Source organism: Tenrec ecaudatus, chromosome 13, assembly GCF_050624435.1.
Source record: "Tenrec ecaudatus isolate mTenEca1 chromosome 13, mTenEca1.hap1, whole genome shotgun sequence".
Lineage (NCBI taxonomy): Eukaryota > Metazoa > Chordata > Mammalia > Afrosoricida > Tenrecidae > Tenrec > Tenrec ecaudatus.
Genome location: NC_134542.1, coordinates 28,765,036 through 28,781,237, shown reverse-complemented (window position 1 = coordinate 28,781,237; position 16,202 = coordinate 28,765,036). Strand labels below are relative to the sequence as shown.

The 16,202-nt window shown below is 43.3% G+C and overlaps 1 non-coding gene across 1 annotated transcript; it reads right to left on the bottom strand.

Annotated features, from left to right (window-relative positions):
* Positions 1–15,639: 15,639 nt before the first annotated feature.
* Positions 15,640–15,783, bottom strand: LOC142425265 (small nucleolar RNA SNORA48). Its single transcript, XR_012779614.1, has one exon. It is a non-coding gene; the product is annotated as a small nucleolar RNA SNORA48 (small nucleolar RNA).
* Between the last annotated feature and the right edge of the window lie 419 nt (positions 15,784–16,202).

The window sequence follows — 16,202 nt, the reverse complement described above, 5'->3', positions numbered from 1 at the left end:
TTGCCTTGCTCCCCTTTCTGCTCTGTTACATGTTCTTAGCGTTTCACCCTGGTGTGGTGGGGTCAGATCGGGCATAATTCCTAAACTGTCTCCAGTGTTGTCCCCCTAGCACTATGGGTCAGTGAGAGACTTAGTATCTCGTCGTAGGGCTGGCTTTATGGTCTTCGCTGTGCAATGGTTGCTCTGAGCAGGAATATCGGCCTTTGGATTTGGTGGGCCAGGATGTATTTCACTCTCTCTCCTTCCCTCTTCATTTGCTCCTGTGTGCTCTGATCAGAAGCACCCCTAGCCCTGAGCTGTAGCTCAGTGAAGAGGACTTAAAGAACTTCATTGTGTATTAACATCACTATAAAGAAAACAAAAATTCTCATTACTGGTCAATAATCAATATCGTGACAAATGAAGAAAAGATTGGAGTTGTCAAGACTTTCCTTTCCCTTGGTTCCATAACCAATGCTCATGGAAGCAGCAGTCAAAAAAAAATTGACCCATTGCCCTGTTGGCATAGTGGTTACTTGTTGGGCTGCTAATTGCAAGGTCTGCAGTTCAAAACACCCAGATATTCAGTTGGAGAAAGATGAGGTGTTCTAATCCTGGAAAGAGTTACAGTCTCATAAATCCACGGAGGCAGTCCTACCCTGTCCTACAGGATCTCTATGAGTTGGCATTGGCTTGATGGCTGTGAGTTTGAGTTTTTTGAAGGTGGACAAATCTGGTATAAAAGATCTCTTTAAAGTGTTAAAATGAAAAGATCTCACTTTGAGGCATAGGGTGAAGCTGGACCATGTATGTCATTTTCAGTTGGTTCATACATATTTGAAAGCTGGACGAAGAGTAATGAAGGCAAAAGAAGGGAGCAGTGCTTGGCAGAGTATAGAGTCAGTGAAAAAGAGCAAGACTTTCAGCCAGCGTTTCGAGGAGTATGCAGCACCAGCAGTACTTTATTCTGTTGTGCATAGAGTCAGTATGAGTCAGCACCAATTTGAAGGCATCTAAGAATGGTGCCCCATGAAACATGCTGGGCACCACAGATAACAGATATACTTGTGAGCAAAATTAGGAGCCTTTCTATTTCCCTGCAGAGTTCTAGTCTATGAAACCCACAGGGGCAGGTCTGTCCTACTGGTTTACTATGAATTGAAACTGACTCTATGGCAGCGAGTAATAATCTGGTGGGGAAATGAAATATTGGTAAACTGTCACACAAAAACTTGAAATTTTACTTGATACAAAGGGTATGCCAATGGAGTTATAAGAATATGTAGTTGAAAATATTGACTTGCGAGCATCTGCAAAGGTCTCCTGAAGGAAAGTATAATTGAGGAAGGAAAGGTGGAAGCGGTATCTAGGCCAAGTGAGCAGACGTGCACAACAGGAGTTGTCGCATATAATAAGGTGCTATTTATGTGAAAGCAATATTAATACAACTTTGAAAAATTAAAAGGGGTAAATATAAAAAGTAGACAGACATGGTTCTCCTTGGTAAAAGCTGACTTATTCAAAACCTTCAAAAGAAGGGAAACTATTTGAATTATGGTACATTAGAAGAATATTGGAAGTGCCAAGGACTGCCAAAATAACAAACAGATCTGTCTTGAAAGAAGGATGGCCAGAATGCTGTGTACAAGCAAGGATGGCAAATTTTTGTCTCATGTACTTTAGGCATGTTATTAGAAAAGACCAGTCCCTGGATTTCCGGGAAGATGGCGACAGAATAACACATACCAGAGGGATGCTGCAGAATTCAGCCCAGGAGAGTTGCTTAGAGGGAAATTCAACACTTCTGGAACACAGAAGGAGCACCATAAAGACAAGTAGGCATAGACCCACGGGGTTTTGAGGGGCTGGGGGCTTTTGGCTTACCTCAGTGGAGGCTACCTGGGGCTTGACCCTGGACCCACACTGTCTCTGCCAGAGCTGGGACCATTTAGAGCCTGTAGGGCAGCTTGGTCTCAACACAGCCCCAGTTTGCCACCACCTGCCTCGGGACAGGGACTAAACTCTTGCAGCTCCACTGGTGGGGATCGGGACTCAGTTACATTGTTGCATTTGTTTTCATCTCTTCACTCTATCCCCATCCCTCTCCCCCCACCCCCCACAGGCTCAGCGGGCTTGATTTTAAATTTTTTTCCTCCTCTCTGTCTCTTTCTTGGTCTCTCACACACTACTGCTAACCTCCAGACCGCTCCCCTTAGCCTAGGTCATTTATGTCTGCGCCACACCCAGCTAGATGAACTCCACCCTGTGTAGCTAGCCCAGGCTTGGAAAGGCCCTGCTGACCTCCACCAGATGATGCTCTGCTCAATTTCTTACAGGGGAATTCCTGCCTGTGTGCCTGGGGTCCTAAGGTAGCTCGGCCAACACTCCTCAACATTCTAAGCTGCTGCAGGAACCTCTGCCCAACCTCCGCAATACCAAAGCAGGCAACCCACGAGCCTTCTGGGTCACTCCCCTCAGAAGGAAGCCACAGGAGGATAAGGTGGTAGGTTAATTACATAGTGAAATAAGCTGTAGGCAGTTCGAAGAAGCATTACTACATGACTCCCAGAGAGAGCCAGTGCTCTTCACCTCCCTGGAAAATGATACCTGGCTCCTCTAAAACAACGCAATGCAAATTGCCATCAGCCCCAACGACCTCAACGAAAAAACGGGAGAAACAAAAGGCAATGGCAGAAGATGTCCTGAACATAACAGCATGCATAGAAGAAGCAGACATTGAGCTGCCACAGAAATAAATTTTCAGAAAGCTACTTGGAGCCATACAGACTATGAGGGAAACAATACAGAAAAAATGATGAAATGATAGAGGAGATAAAAGCCATAAACCAAAGGGAAATACAGGAGCTTAGTGAGGAGATAACAAAGACCAGTAGCAGAAACATGGACCTCGAGAATCGACTGGAGGAAGCAGAGAACTGCATCAATGACTTGGAGGACAGACAAGCAGACTTTAACAAATGAGAACAAAAATCTAATAAGATTATCAGAGAAGCTGAAGAAAACTTAGGAGCTATGTCTGATGCTTTGAAGCAGAATAACATTAGAATTATTGGCTTACTGGAGGAAGACACGACAAAGAAGTCATCTGCAACAATAGTGAGAGAATTTTTGGAGGAAAACTTCCCCAGCCTAATGAATGAAAACCAGGTAACCATTCTGGAGGCTGAAAGAAAACCAACTAGACTGGATCCCAAGAAGAAGTCACCAAGGAACATAATAGTTAAATTATCCAAATTTGAGATAAAAGGAGAAAATCATGAGAGAAGCTAGGGAAAAGCAAGCAATCATATATAAAGGTTCCCAAATAAGAATATGCTCAGACCTATCAGCAGAAACTATGAAGAAGAGGAGAGAGTGGAGTAACATATGCCAAAAATTTAAGGGAAACAATGCAAACCCAAGAATACTCTACCCAGCCAAATTAACAATCAAGATAGATGGAGAAGTAAGAGTCTTCCCAGAAAAGGAAAAACTCAAAGAATATGTTAGAAGAAAACCATCCCTACAAAAGATCCTTGCCGATCCGATCCAGTATGGGCAGAAGAACAACACTCACCAAGCATAAATAAGAGACCACCACATAGAACAACCTCACCCAGATAGCGAAAAAGAGAAAACAGACCCCAAGATAGCATTGGCTTAAAGATGGAAAGAATTCAAAGTCAACTGAGGTAAGCTTTAAAAAAATGCAAAAGAGGCATAGGAAAAAAGCTATGGTATACAAACATTCCTAGGTTGAGGACCAGGTAATATGGCAGGGACAAGAAAAATACAGGGATACACATGGTAGACAGCTAAAAAGGAGGTGGGGAAAGGAAAAAAAATAATAAAAAAGAAATGGGTAGCTGGGGCACAGGGCACTAACCCACCCAAGGAAAGGGTATTGTTTGTGTCTCCACAGGGAAAGAGGGATCAGACTTCAACCCAGTGCTCCAAGATGTGAATGCAACATGCCAGAGTGGAGTAGGGAACCAGTGGAGAGGTCTGGGGGGGCAGGCCCCAACTCCAACTACTAAGTGGACACATGCCCCTCCCCTCAGAAGTATTTATTTCATAGGACAGCACTGAATTTGAAGCTCTGGGAGAGGAACATATCTGATTGGAGCACACGGGAACAGAAAAAGCGGGGGAGGAGAGAGTGGAGCACATCCTGGTCCACCAGGCTGTAAGGGCGATGTTCCCAATTAGAGCAACCAGTCGAGAGAGAGGACCACATGGCTGGCCCCACTATGAGACATGACGTCCCTCACTGACCCATGGCCCTACAGGACACAACACCAGAGACACAGGGTGGGAATTGCACCCGATTGGATCCCGCCACACCGAGGCAAAACATTAAGGGGGTGCAACAGAACAGCAAGAGAATGGAGCAGCGAGGTCCCCAGGGAATGCTGAAGGTGGACTTTGGGGCCAGGGCGTGGTGCCCCAACAGACTGGACTGGAAAACACTCCTAAAGGCCAACAAACAATCCTTGAACTAACTACAAGCTTTTCTTTCTTGATGTGTTTTTTTGGGCATTGGTTGGCTGTTGTTTTGTTGTATATTGTTGCTTGGTTGTGCTCTGTCTTGTTTTTGTGCATGTTATTATTTCCACAGGTCTGTCTAAATAAGATAGGCTGGATGAACAATTGGAAGAGAAAACAGGACCTATAGGTCCACAAGGACATGGGAGAGGGGTGTGTGTGGGGGAAAGGTAGTGGTGTTAATAAACCAAGGGACAAGGGAACAAGTGATCCAAATCGGTAGTGAGGAGAGTATGGGAGGCTTAGTAGAGCATGACCAAGGGTAATGTAACCAAGAGGAATTTCTGAAACCCTGGTGGGGATGGAGCATGATAGTGGGACAGGAGGAAAGTAAAAGGAAATAGAGGACAGAGCTTGGAGGCAAAGGGCATATATAGAGGTCTAGATAAAGACGTGTACATATGCAAATATATTTATATATGAGGATGGGGAAATAGATCTATGTGCGTATATTTATAGGTTTACTATTAAGGTAGCAGAAGGACATTGGGCCTCCACTCAAGTACTCCCTCAATGCAAGAATACTGTCTTCTATTAAATTGGCATTCTATGATGCTCACCTTCCCGACACAACTGCTGAGACAAAGAGGGTGATCAATCAAATGTGGTGAAGGAAGCTGATGGTGCCCGGTTATCAAAAGATATCGTGTCTGGGGTCTTCAAGGTTTGAAGGTAAACAAGCGGTCATCTAGCTCAGAAGCAACAAAGCCCACATAGAAAAAGTTCACCAGCCTGTGCGATCACAAGGTGACAAAGGGATCAGGTATCAGGCATCATGAGAACAAAAAATCTTACCATAGTGAATGCGCAGGGGAGTGTGGAGTGGAGACCCAAAGCCCATTTTTAGGCCACTGGACATCTCCTTAGAGAAGGGTCTTGGGGAGGAGACAAGTCAGTCAGGGTGCGATGTAGCAACGATGAAAATACACCGTCATGATCTGAATCCTACCTTACAAGTCTGGCTGTATCAGAGGATGTACACTGGTACAGATGGGAACTGGAAACACAGGGAATCCAGGGAGGAGGATCCCTTCAGGACCAGTGGTGTGAGTGGCATTACTGAGCGGTGATAGAGAGGGTGGGTTGGAAAGGGGGAAACAATTTCAAGGATCTACATGTGACCTCCCTGGGGGACAGACAACAGAAAAGTGGGTGAAGGGAGACATCGGGCAGAGCTAGATATGACAAAATAATAATTTATAAATTATCAAGCGTTCATGAGGGAGGGGGGAGTGGAGAGGGAGGGGAAAAACGAGTACCTGATGCCAGGGGCTTAAGTGGAGAGCAAATGTTTTGAGAATGAAGAGGGCAATGAATGTACAAATGTGCTTTACACGATGGATGTATGTATGGATTGTGATAAGAGTTGAATGAGCCCCTAATATAATGATTTAAAAAAGAAAGAAAGAAAGAAAAGACCAGTCCCTGGAAAACGACATCATACTTGACAAAATAGAGAGGCAGCCAAAAACAGGGCAACCACAGATGAGATAGACTGAGATAGTGGCCTCAATGATGGGTCTGAAGATAGCAACAATTGAGATGATGGCACCGGATCAGTGCTCGGCTCAGTCGTGCATGGGGTCACTCTGAGTCAGAACAGACTCGACATTATCTAATAACACAGACACCAAGGGAAGCTTTGTGGAATCTATTGTCACAAGCCCTTTGGCATTACTCAAGAAAAATAATTATAATTGTGAGCTTTTGAAAAATTTTTTTCATTTGTGATCACTTTTTTTCTAATATATTTTTTTCCCTGTGGGTTATAGGCATTAGATTATTAACTGTGAAGTCGGCGGCTGAAACCCCGCATTCACTCTGTCGGCGAAAGATGAAGCTGTCTGCACCCATGAAGATGACAGTTTCAGAAACCCTGTGCAGGGTTGCAAGGAGGTCAAGGGGACTCCACAGCCATTTGGGGGTTTAATATGACATCTACAGGTGTTTATTAGTCACTTAGATGGTGATGCATGTACGATTTGTGATACATTTGTATGTGTGTGCGCACAAGTGCCAATATATTTCTAATAATTATCTCTGAGCGGTAGAATAATGATTGGATTTCTTTTTTGTTTATCTGTATTTTCAATTCATACTTCTCTCACAGAGATTTGTTTGAATACTAAATAATAAAATAAATAATTTAAAAAATGAACAGAAAGAATTATACGTAGCTCATAAATTTCCCCTCACTTTCAGTTCTTGTGTGCATGATACATACAAGGACGCCTTCCAGCGACGAGCCCTGAATGTAGATGGGTTTCCCATCATTCCACACCACCATGTGCCCGCCTCCCTTTGACTTAAACCATACTTGAACAGCCAGATGTCCAATCATTTGCTCACTACAGCTCTCCTCTACCAGAAATATATTTCCTACTCTGAGCTCTGCAAGTCGTAATCCACATCGGTGGATAAGATCTGTAAGGAAATCATGTCTTCTTAATTGATTTTTCTCCTGAACGAATTAAGTAAAAGGAAGAATTCGTGGTTCCGAATCTCCCAAGTTGTAATGAATAACATTCATTAGACTTCACAGTAGACTAATCATAATTTGCCACATCAGGAATCATCACTGTATTTGTGATTGACTCAGAGAATGATCATGTACTAGCTTATAAATCCCAACCTCAAAGCGAAAGGAAGCAGTGAGTGGTTGAATGATCCTTATATTCAAATATTGACTAGAGAGATCAAGTATATTACTAACTTTATCTGTGATCATTAACAAACCTGTTATTTTCAGAGAACTTCCATGAAAACTGAGAAGAATGGGAAGGAGCAAAGGCCAATAGAGTTTAACTACAAATTTATAGCATTTTTGCCTTTTGAAACACATCATTATTTCCTAATGCTATGGTTAAGTGTTCTCAAGTGTGGAGCTGAATTCATCTATGTGGCTTAGAACAACCAACCAAACAAGATCAAAAGAGTAGCATTTACCCAGGGATACCCAGATAATGTCCTTCTCCTTGATTTTTCCTTACAATATACCCAAAGTACGTGAGACGAAGTCTCACCTCCTTATTCATAAGGGGAACTCTGGCTGTACTTCATCAAGGACAGATTGGTTTGTTCAACAGTCCCAGTTGGTTTGTATTGCTCACAAATGCACCAGTTCTTCTTTGGTCTTCCTTATTCACACATCCAATATGCACATCGAAGGCCATTGAAAATATCATGGCTTGGGTCATGCACACCTTAGTCCTCAAAGTGATGTCTTTGCTCTTTAACACTTTTAAATTGATCTCGTGCAGCAGATTTGCCTAATGCAATACATTGTTTGATTTCTTGACTGCTGCTTCCGTGAGCATTTGTTCTGGATCCAAGCAAGATGAAATCCTTGATAACTTCAAACTTTTCTCCATTTATCATGATGTTACCTCTTATGGTCGACTGTACTTTGAGAAAGCAGCTCTTCCAAATTGTATTGTAGTGCCTTCTAACCTGAGGGATTCATCTACTGGCAAAATATATGGCAATGCTTCCCTGCTCTTTACAGGTTTTTCATTGGCGAATCCCTCACAAGGGAGCAACCTATTTCTTCTTCCCAGTCTGTTCTTCATCTGGAACCTCCACTGACCCCTACTCACCTTGAATTATCCTGGAGATATTTGAAATACCAGTGACATAGCTTCTAGTACCACAGCATCAGTCAATCTACCACAGGATGACAAACTGACAGACAAGTAACAGAACTGGTGGTAGGTAGGTCTTATCATTTTTACTTAACAGATCAAAACACTCAGAGAGCTTAATTACCCAGCCAACTGTACACAGTAAGCGTCAAAACTAGAAACAGAACCTGGTTTTCATATAATCGAAAGCACAAGCTGCCTTCTTTGCTACAAAACCAGAACTGGGTAGTGCCCACCAAGGAGCCCTGGTGGGGTTACAGGTTGGGCTGCTACCCTCAAGGTCAGCACTTTGAAACCACCAGCAGCCCTCCTCTGAAGAAGAAAGCAGTCTGGGAAACACACAGGGCAGTTCTGCCCTGTCCTATAGGGTCACCGTGTGTTGGAACTGACTGCCTGGCAGTGAGTGTGGTTTTGGTTTAATTAGGTAAGATAAAAATACTTACATGTAGAAAAAGGTACGGGGGGGATGTGTGGCATCTATTACATGATATTTCTATTTTAAAATTGATCCTATTTAAGGTTACGTTTTGGAAGAATAGGCCTCCAAGAAGGAGGGGTTCTGACAGCAGAGAGAGCTTGGACATACCATAGATCAGAATAGAGTCTACACTAATAAATTGGTCATAAGCCTTTCATTCATTGTCCAGAGAAAAATCATATATCTGATTATTCATCAATGGAATCATCTGCTACAGAACTTGCAAGATGGAAGAACTCTTAGTGATCACCCATAAGGCTGGGTTTGATCTGGTGTCCACATGCTGCCCCCACCTCTTAAAAAAACAATTAATTAATTGGGATATCTCTTTTTATTATTATGAATCATTTTATGACGGAGGGGGTGAGGCAGACTCTTACAAATCTTATAGCAATCCACCATTCAATTGTATTAAGCACACCGGTACCCATGTTGTCATCCATCAACATTTCCAAAACATTTTCTATTGGAGCCCCTTGGTATCAGCTCCTCTTTTTGCCCCTCCCTCTCCCTCCCACCCTTGTGAATCCACGATCAATTATATATTACTATTTTGTGTCTTCCACTGTCCGTCGTCTGCTATTTTGGTGTTATTTGTGCCTCCCCCCTCCCCCACCTTCCCAGAGGTCTCGGTATTGTCATACTGACCTTCCCTGGGAAGGGCCTTGCTGCGCTCTTTCCTGACGTCCTTTTCTCATGCACATCCTCCAACGACTTCGAAAGATCATTTATATTTGAATCCAAGTGTGACCGCTTCAGAAAAACCTCCCTCCACCATGTGCTCATCAACAACCCCACTCTAGTCACCCTTTAGGCCGGACCGGAGTGTTCGTTCCCTCATAGCCCTTATAACTATTTTTTACATGAATAAAAATATATATTGTTTAAAAATATTTATGACATAAGCTCCACGAGCTCAAGGACTCATCTACCTGGTGCTCCAACGAATCTCCAGCTTGCCACACATAGGAAGTGTACAACAAATATTTATTTATTACACAGATGACTGAACACAGTGAGGAGCGCGTGTTATGAGTTTCAGTGTCTCCAGTTGGGACACAGGGAATCGACAGCATGGAGCTCCAACATCTGAGTGCTGGGAGAACGTGGATACAGCGAGAGGAGCAGGGAACTGACTGTCCAACCTAATGTAGCAGATAAAGGATGTGACATCGAAGGAAAACGGGTGATACCACTGTGTAGAATATCACCATGAGAGAATAATTATCGATTTTTCGTAATATGAGATTTTCAGTTAAAGAGATAATAGTAATAGTACTTAGTAGAATCACGAGGTACTCCAAACGAGTTCTGAATGGCTTCTTCTTTAAGACTAGATATGTGTTTAAGTACAAGCTGGCTAAGGAACTTGGACTGGATAATAAAGATGATTCTTTTTTAATATTTACACTCCTTTCATCATGAGGTTTCTAACCAGTATTGCTTCTTTAACACTCAATAAATCCAACCCGGTGTAGTTAAGAGACAGGTATTATTTTTCTCCTTTTGATCTTAGAGTTCCCTTGTTAGAGGTCATGCCACAGTGAGGGTCAAGTCAAGACCAGTGCTCAGAAATCTTGTCTTACAGCGGCCGGGGGCCAGGGGCTGAACACGGAGGCAAGGTGATTCTTTACATGGTTAGCATGTTGCTTCCCTTGCAAGGGAGGTGTAGGGTTTCTCAAGGAAGGACATTTATAGTGATTAAAATTGCTAAGAGCTTGCTTCATTGTGTAATTCTGATAGTGTAGTATGTGATTCTGGCAAGAGAGGAGCATGAAGGGGACAGAAAATCCCAGACGGTGGCATGAGAGGGCACACGATACAGGACCCACGTCAAGGAAAGGGTTTGTGGCAGCAAGAGAACACTCACTAGTTTAAACCACGGTTGTGGATTCTGTTTCCAAAAAAACTCAAGTCACATTTACTGTCATTGAGTTGGGATTGGTTCTAACTTGTAGCAGCCCTGTAGGACAGGTAGAACTGCACCTGTGGGTTTCTGAGACTAAATCTTAATGGGAGTTGAAAGCCTCATCTTTCTCCCACAAGGTGGGAAGTATATTTGAACTGCTGACTTTCCAGTTAGCTAAGAGCACAAACACCCCATGGAAATGACTGTATAATTTCTGAATCATTCTGCAATATTCAGTATAGCTTTAAGAACCAACTGGCAAAACAAGTTTTAGAGAACTGCTGTTTTTCTGGGAAATAAAATGGAAGTGTCTTCTAGGAGGAAAAGTTAAGAAGAAATACTAAATGTGTGCATAATTTATGAGCCAAATAGTTCCATTCCTTGGCAACATTTTATAGGATGTGTTTACATATATATGAAAAAAGATGTGCAAAAACACCCAAGTAACCTTATTCACAACAACTGCAGACTAGAAGCAACCCAAACATCCATCAAGTGTATAATGGATAAATCAGCTACAATATATTCACATCACGGAGCGCTACACAGCAGTGAGAATGAACCGACTACAGCTACAGGCCATTACCTGGATCAAATAAAGGATCGAGTTAAAGAATCCAAATATAAAACAACATATGAGCGGTACCTCCCCCAAACAGGAATTCCTTTTCAAAGCTAAGTATGTATTTATTTTTACCAAACAACCTTATCACCTTCAAAGCACTCCTCGTTATACTTAATACATTTGCCAAATCTGTGATTTCATTCTTGGAAACATTTTTCAAATTCATCTGTTTGGATAACTGATAGAACCTCCCTCATTTCTTCTTCACCTCTTCTGTGTCATCAAATCACTGTCCTTTCATGTCCCTCTGCATTCACAGAAACAAAAAGAAGTTGCATGGAGCAAACTCAGGTGAGTCAGGTATGTGGGGCAAGAGAGCCATTTTTTTTTTTTTTTTTGCCAAAAACTGGCGCACTGAGATGGCTGCACGAGCAGATGTATTGTCATGGTGGATAAACCAGTCCCCTGTCTGCTACACATCGGGACTTTTTTTTTTTTTTTGGTAGCCCATTCAATGCAATCTGTTCAGAACTTCTAAAAAGCAAGCTTGATGAACAGTCTGCATTGGTAGAAAGAACTTCAAATTCACTGAACAATTTTGTCCATTTGGGAAATTGACAGATGTATTTTGGGATTCTGCTGAAAAATGTTCAAAACCAAGCAAAACTAACTGATGGCTTTCTCAGGTAGGATGGTGGCGACCACTGGAAGGGAGAGAGGGACAGAAATGAGTGGTGGTTGTATGAACACGTCACTTTGTGATGATTCATCAAGGTGTACATTTAAGATGCACGTGTTTCTCTCTCTCTCCCCGATCAGTGGTGCTATATTGAATATCTACTACGAGCCGGGCCCTTTCTACATGCCGGGCATGTAGTACTGTGGCAGACCGTCTTTGTGTTTCGACCTCTTTTTCCTTGGACTCAGGGCCTCTACATTTTTCTGAATGTATGTTGAACTTCAGTGCACTTCAGTAAAATGAATGTCAATGGATGGAGTCAAAGGGAGAGATAGGCGTTTCTCAAAGCCCGCTCAGGGGCTTTAGATGGCATGAGTGTTGCTGTCTTCGTTTTGAGGAGGGGCAGCAACTGCAGGGACAAGAATAGCCTGGGGCTGACAGTGCACTTGCTGCTTCTTGTCCTGGTCAAGGTTTTCTAATTTGGGCCCAGGAGCGTATCCATCTCTCCAGGAGGCCACTCTGCGGCATGTTAGGAATTCTCTGGGGACAGGCAGCCTCAGCCCCTGAGTTTGGAGTTCTGCTAGGAAGAAGACAGCCAAAAGAGCCTTCTCATGTCTCCGACATGGGAGACCTGTTCGCCTGTAGTTATTCATTTCAATTTGCCATCTCCAGCCTTTGAATTTGCCCAGTACATTTTTTTGACATCAAAGAACCACTGAATTCTGTAACACAAATCCCTTGGACCCATAAAAGCCAGGAAGAAGGCAGTGTGGTGTGGTAAGGGCTCTCTGTAGTCAAGACCAAGCACACATAAGGCTTCTCATCAAGTGGAATTCTACGCAGTGGAAATGTGGGCTGCCACGTAGGTGACCCCCATGGAGTTGTTAATGCCACACTTTCACGATATGCAGATGAAACACTTTACGAACCTCTGTACCTGTTTTTAGAAAATTCACTTTACAGCACTCGAATTTTACAAAAAAGCCTCAACAAAAATACAAAATGACAAGTTCACTGCCATCCAGCCAATTCTGACTCATGGCGACACTGCAGGCCGGGCAAGCACTTCCCCTGCGGTGGCCCCTGACTGCAAGTCCTCATGGCAGTAGAAAGCTTCCTCTTTCTCCCACAGGGCTGCTGTTGGTTTCAACCGCCAGCCTCACAGATGGCAGCCCCACACGTAAACACTATGCCACTAGGCCTCCTAAATGTTACCCCAAACCGACCTCTATTTGTGCCTGTTTTCAATAACGGAAAGAAATCTGGAAGATTTTTGCTGTTGCGAACTAAACAGCACCTCCACCTCTACCACTACCACACCCACAACAAGAAGCTGATGTTCAGCACTCATTGTGCAGCGGGGGGCTGTCATGTCGGCAGTGCACACCCTGAGTGACCAGGGAACCTTCCTGAAGCTCCTTCCTGGGAAACTCCCCTTGACATCCGGTATTGAGAATACCTGGCTTTGCCCTGTGTGTGTAAATACTCTATGAGAGTATGATGCTTGACTTCGGTTTTCTGTGTTGTTTGGTATGGTTTAGTAAGTTATTTTGGGGGGTTGGGAACCCTAAAAAAATTCCCATATAATCGAATGGTAACTGCTTCTTCCCCACTTGCCATTTGAGCTTACAAAAAGTTTCATCATTTTATACAGGAAACTTTCCAGTATGGGGGCACCTGCATCTCACCCCCCACCCTCAGCCCTGGATTTCCTGCTGGTCCTTAGCGGGTTTGCAGTTTTAGTTCACTCCAGCCTGCACAGTAGCTCAAAGCGGCCTTTCCTCCCTCCCCACCCCCTTGTCTTTCTTTCCTTCCCCAGAATGTGTGAAGGAAGAATTACATTACTGTTTGTTGAAAGGGCCTGTGTATCTCACAAGTCCCATTTCAATAATTTTCTGGAAACACGGGTGAATTTGGGATTGAAAAGGACATTACAACATGGCTAAATAAATAGCACGTGGTCCCTCAGCACCCGGCCAGCCTGCAAGGCTACAATGTGACTTCTCGGCTTTCCTTTGCAGTTTCTTTCTTCAGCAAACACTCTGAAAGGTCAAGCACAGAGACAGAATTTTAAGTCTGAGCACTCAAGGAACTTGTTCATCAGACGCTACTGCCTTGGGAAGGACCCCAAACTTTCCAAGTAAACTTTTCTGGGTTCCCAGTCATTGCTAAACCCAACCTACCTTCTGTGTTACCTCAAATTCAGTCTTTCGAGATGCGTCCGTGTTCATCTAGCTTCCAGTCTGGACCCTCCCACCACAGGCGCCTAGAGAAAATCTGTAGGGTGCTGGGCTGACATTGTAAGTCTGGAGACCCACGATATCCTGGCAAAGGAAGAACGATATTCTGGCAAAAGTTGGCAGCTGAGGGAGTGAGAGGACCAGCAGGTCTTGAGTTCTCAAGCTGGTTGTTCAGTTTGATCCCATCTCTTTGTTCAAATGGAAATTTATTTGCTTATTGAGTTTAGGTGTGAAGCAGAGGGACTGGTTAAAGAAGGCCTGGAGAATGTATGGAGTGGGGGTGGGTGGGGGAGATTATTTTTATAGTGCACCTATTCCCAATGACCTTTTTGTCCCCAAGAAGCTGATAGAAATGGATGCACTCCCACGGATTCTCATGCCCCTTTGCCCTGCCACACACTGGACTCTAGTCTTCCTGGACTTCTTCAGTTCCTTCATGTGCCTTTGAACCCCAGGGCCTTTGCATGTGCTATTCTTTCTTCCTAGGTTGTCCTTACTACCTTTTTCTCAACGAAGAGGTTCTTCCCATCTTTAAGGCTTAGCTTAGGTGTCATCTCCTTACCTATGACACAACTCCAAGGACATTGCACATCGCACATTCATTATCACAACCCTTTGTCTGATGGATCCATAACACATCCAGGAATTTGAGTTATTTGTTTAATTGCTTATGGACCATCTCACTGGTTGTAATGGACGTTTCATGAGGCAGGGTGCCAGGCTACCTTGCCCACTGTTGTGCTTCCCCAAACAGCATAGTGTCTGAGATTTAGCATGCTCCACAAACACTAGTTAAATAAAGGAAGAGATACGTGAATGAATAAACTGATGATGGAGGGCATAATTTTCCTTCATTTCAGTTTGTGTAAAGAATAGATAACACAACATTTACCAATTCCACATGTTTGGCATATAAAATTCAGGGAGACAATTGGTGATAGATGTTTATTTGAGCTATTTAGGCGTTGCTAGAGCCAGGTCTTCGATGTCTATTTTCTCCCCTCCTATTCTGTAAATTGAAAAAGGGAGAAACTCAGCAGGGCTTTGGAATAAGGGAGAGAGAGAGTTGCTCTTCTTCTCGCCTTGCAATCCTAGATTACTTATCTCTTGCAACATAACAAATTACCCCCAAACTTTTCAGCTGAAAGCAATAAGCATTTATTTTCTCACACAGTTTCTATGAATCAGAAATTAAGACAAGCTCATACGAGTGGTTCCTACTTAGAGACACTCAGGAGGTAGCAATCAGGTCATGTATCCATTACTGAAAGATTGTGTGTGTGTTGTCTTTGCCTTTGTTGCCTTCAGTTCTCATGCTTCCGTATCTTTCTTTGCCTTGATCATTTTGTGCTCAGCTCCACTGATTGTTCATTGCCTTTCCCTTCGCTCAAGTTGTTCTATCTCTACCCTTTAGTGACTTGCCCTCGCTCCCTCTGCTATTCCTGGAAGCCTTCAAAGAATGTTTCTTTCTAGGTGGAAATCTTTTCCTGACTCTTTAAAGCAGCAGTCTCATGCAATATTTGTTCTTTTGTGATTGGCTAATTTCACTCAGCATGATGTTCTCCAGATGCATCCATATTGTGAGAAGTTTTTTTTTTTTTTTTTATGTGCCCTAGGCATGAAACAGCTCTGGCCACGATCTAGGCATCAAGCTAGGATGAACAAGGGGCTGCCAGTCTGCTCTGCCCCTGGCTGATATACGAGCACCACCACCAGTCAGGTGTCTCTTTGCCCACAGCCAGGGGCATGGGAGGAGTTTTACAGCTATATTCCAAATGGGGAGCATGCTGGACCAAATGGTATTTCTAGTGCAACTTTTTAAGGAACCACCATATTGCTTTCCACAATGTTCGCACCATTTTATAGTCCCCCCAGCACGGCTTGAGGATCCTTATCTCTCCACACCCTTGCTAGCATTTGTTGTTTACAAGATTAATTTTTCTAATTCTGATATTAATGCTGGGGTGAGAGACTATATCATTGTTATTTTGATTTGCATATTTAGATGATCTGTCTCAGGAAAGATGTACCATCTTGGAAACCCTATAGAGGGTCTCCATGAGCAGAGTTTTTTGTTTTTTAAATCATTTTATTGGGGGTTCGTGCACCTCTTATCACAATCCATACATCCATCCATTGTGTCAAGCACATTTGTACATTTGTTGC